At 38.8% G+C, this 4,222-nt stretch overlaps 1 pseudogene across 1 annotated transcript; it reads left to right on the forward strand.

The window, feature by feature from the left end:
* The first annotated feature begins 2,257 nt into the window (after positions 1-2,257).
* Positions 2,258-3,839, forward strand: LOC308264095 (PC4 and SFRS1-interacting protein-like; annotated as a pseudogene). The gene has a single exon. The product of its transcript is annotated as a PC4 and SFRS1-interacting protein-like (transcript).
* The last annotated feature ends 383 nt before the right edge of the window (positions 3,840-4,222 follow it).

A 4,222-nucleotide genomic window follows, 5' to 3' on the forward strand; every position in this document is an offset into this window, starting at 1 on the left:
TTCATTTTTTCTGCATATGGTTAACCAATTTTCCAAACACCATTTGTAGAAGAGACTATCTTTTTCCAAGTATATGTTTTGGGCCCATTTGTGAAAAATATATTGGCTGTAAGTATACAGATTTCTTTCTGAATTTTCTATTCTGCTCCATTGGTCTATGAGTCTGTTTTTGTGCCAGGAACAAGACGTTTTTATTACTATGGATTTGTAGTATAGTTTCAGTAAGGTATTGGGATGCCTCCTGCATGGTTCTTGTTGCTTAGGACTACTTTGGCTATTCTGGATTTTGTTTTTCCAAATAAATTTAAGGACTAATTTTTCTATGTCTTTGAGGAATGACCTTAGCAATTTAATAGGATAAGTATTTTGTTGAATCTGTAGATCACTTTTTTTAAAATGGCCATTTTATTATATTTATTCTGTCTATCCAAGAACATAGAAGATCTTTCCATCTCCTAAGGTCTTCTTCAGTTTCCTTTTAAATTTTTTTATAATTTTCTTTGTAGAGATCTTTTACCTCCTTGGTTGGGTTTATTTCCTCATATTTTATTTCTTGAGATATTTTGAGTGTGAGTATTTTCTGGATGTCTAGTTCACTGGATTTATAGTTAGCATACAGAAAAGCTTCTGATGTTTTAGTATTAGTAAATGGCTTCAAAATGTATTTGAAAATAGCTTTAATATTAGAAAGCCAGAACTTGGGTGCCAGCAGCCACTCAGAAGGGAAAGGACCCTGCAGAGTTTCCTGCACCAAGGGTGACTAGCAAGAAATTAGAGGGAAACCAGAGCCTTTTTTTTTTTTTTTTTTTGGTGGTGGTACTGGGGTTTCTGGAAACCCTTCTACCTCTGGGATACACTCCCAGACCTATTTTTTTTTTTTACTTTTTATTTGGAAACAGGGTCTCTTAAAGCCAGTGTGGCTGGCTTCGAACCTGTGTGATCCTCCTGTCTCTGCCTCCCAAGCTCGGGGATTACAAGCGTGTACCATCATGCCTGGTGGGCCTTTGCATTTTCAAGGCAAATAACTTCTAGAAGACAAGCAAAAATTCCCCAAGGATGTGGGAGGATGCCACAAACCTTCAAGTGATCTCTGACTCTGATAATCACTTAACAGATTTTGGGGCATAACAAAAGGCTTGAAGTCTATACCAGAGAAAGAGCAGGCCTACAGGAAGGAATCCCCACATCAAAAGACTTGCACCAGAGAAGAGGCAAATCTAGTCATGTCAGAAGATTATTGGTTGAGCAAGATAAAGGATAAAAATATTTATAAAATCTGTTCTGTATCCAAAAACTTGAGTGACTTATTTTCAAGTTACTCCCCCAGACCCCCTCAGGTGTAGGCCTTTATTAATCTGCCCCTTCTTTTTGTCTTGTAATAACAAAATTACTTAAGTTTACAGCAAAAAAAGAGTTCAGTCTATTATTTTCTAAAATATCTCAGAATAAGAACCTGTGGCTAAATCTCACACTGTTACAGTTTTGGAGCTCAACAGGGGCACCATAACAGTTTCACCATAACAGTTTTTGGTGCCCATGTGGGGCTCTAAATCTTTGGAGCCAAGAGCAGTTCCATCTGATGGTGATCCTAGTACTACCGCACCCCAAAAGGTATGTACCTTCATGGAGCAATAAGGAGTTCCCCCAGAATGACCATAATCATTTGTCATTTGGGAGGCAATTCTGTTCATGGGGACACACCAGCTAAGGAAGTAGTCTGCAGTTGAATCCCCTCCAGGAAGAAGCCCCTTTAAATAGTGTAGGAGACAAGAAGGAACTTTGAATTTCATCCTGGCTTACTAAAGGGTGCAGTGGTGGCCAGTGTGTGATCTGGGATTCATACACTTTGGGGGTAAGATCTTTGCTGCTTATTGCCTATATAAGGGAAGCAGGGTCTTTATTGAGGCTTCAAGGAAACCAACTTTTATCTTGTAAGGTCCAAATGAGTGCCCATTCATTCTGACCCCATCAACAATGGTACACTCTTTTAAAAAGCCCTGTAGATTGGCACGGTGGCGACAGTGGTGGCAGCGGTTGTGATTTGGTGCCATTGGGGTGCCTCTGTGGCAGCGAGTGATGTAGGTGGCTGGCATGGATGCAGATGGAGGCGGCTGGCCCACCAGCACAGCCTCAGCAGCCTGGCAGGCAGCCCCAGACCCCAAGGCCACCCTGGCCTGCCAGTGTCCACACTCCTGCACTCCTCACCACTGGTGTCTCCCTCCTCCAGCTCTGGGACCTCCGGCTTTGACCCCAAAACATGACTCGCGATTTCAAACCTGGAAACCTCATCTTCACCAAGATGAAAGGGTACTCTCATTGGCCAGCTTGCATAGATGAAGTTCTTGGTGGAGCTGTAAAGCCCACAAACAAACTACCCATTTTCTTTTTTGGAACTCATGAGACCACCTTTTTAGGACTAAAGGATATATTTCCTTACTCAGAAAATAAACAAAAGTATGGCAAACCAAATAAATGAAAAGGTTTTAATGAAGGCTTATGGGAGATAGATAACAATCTGAAAGGGAAATTTTCAAGCCAATAGGCATCAACTAAAAAATCAAATATATCATCTGATGTTGAAGAAAAAAAAAAACTAGTGTTTCAAAGGAAGATACTGATCAAGAAAAAAAGACCAGCAATGAGGATGTGACTAAAGCAATTGACATAACTACTCCAAAAGCTGCCAGAAGAGGAAGAAAGAGAAAGGCAGAAAAACAAGTAGAAACCAAGGAGGCAGGATTAGTGACAACAGCAACAGCATCTGTTAATCTAAAAGTGAATCCTAGAAGAAGACAACCTGCAACTACAGAAGTCAAGATTCCAAAACCAAGAGGAAGACCTAAAATCGTAAAACAGCCCTGTCCTTCAGAGAGTGACATGATTATTGAAGAAGACAAAAGTAAGAAAAAGGGGCAAGAGAAAAAGCAACCTAGAAAGCAATTTAAAAAGGATGAAGAGGGCCAGCAAGAAGAAGACAAACCCAGAAAAGAGCCAGACCAAAAAAGAGGGAAAGAAAGAAGTTGAATCAAAAAGGAAGAATATAGCTAAGCCAGAAGTTACATCAACCTCTGATTCTAAAGAAGAAGAAGATGATCAAGAAGGTGAAAAGAAGAGAAAGGGTGGAAGAAATTTTCAGACTGCTCACAGGAGGAATATGCTGAAAGGCCAGCATGAGAAAGCAGCAGCAGATCGAAAAGGCAAGCAAGAGGAGCAGATGGAAACTGAGCAGCAGAATAAAGATGAAGGCAAGAAGCCAGAAGTTAAGAAAGTGGAGAAGAAGCGAGAAACATCAATGGATTCTCGACTTCAAAGGATACATGCGGAAATAAAAAATTAACTCAAAATTGATAATCTTGATGTGAACAGATACACTGAGGCCTTGAATGAACTTGCTTCACTTCAGGTCACAATGCAACAGGCTCAGAAATACACAGAGATGATTACAACCCTGAAAAAAACACAGCAATTCAATTAGTCAAGTTAGGCAAAGTCTACAATGTTGTACAACAAGTTTAAGAACATGTTTTTAGTTGAAGGAGATTCTGTCATCACACAAGTGCTGAATAAATCTCTTGCTGAACAAAGACAGCATGAGGAAGCAAATAAAAGCAAAGATCAAGGGGGAAAAGGGCCAAACAAAAAGCTAGAAAAGAAACAAGTTAAATGGAGGATCTGATGCTCAAAAAAATAATCAGCCACAGCACAACAGAGATGGCAATAAAGAAAGCAAAGACAACCATGAGGCCAACAGTAAGAAAAGGCCATCTGGTGAAGAGAGAGAGACTGAAATAACTCTGAAGGATTCTACACTGATAACTAGGTTGATATACCTGGAATAAAAATAATATTTGAGAAGTTTGTAATGGTTTTCATTTGAAATATTAGATTGCTGAAAGTTTTAAATTTTATAAGCATAGTTTTTGATGTTTAAAACATGTTTTGAGGGAGATAATCCCTTTATCTTTGTTTAAAAGTAAATGATCATTGCTAATTGTACTTGTTTAGAATTAACAGCTACATTATACAGTAAATGTGGGGGAAAATCCACTTAGAAAATGTTAAGCTGCTTTTCCAGAGATGGTTGTAGCATATTTTCAACTATTGTGTATATGTTAATGTGTAATTGGTAGAAAACAAATATCATCTTTTTTAAGACTGCTACTTGTATAAATCTTTCCTTTTTTCCAAATACTGTGGGTTTTGTACATAGTTTTTACAAATC

Source organism: Muscardinus avellanarius, assembly GCF_963383645.1.
Source record: "Muscardinus avellanarius genome assembly, chromosome: 6".
Classification (NCBI taxonomy): Eukaryota; Metazoa; Chordata; class Mammalia; order Rodentia; family Gliridae; genus Muscardinus; species Muscardinus avellanarius.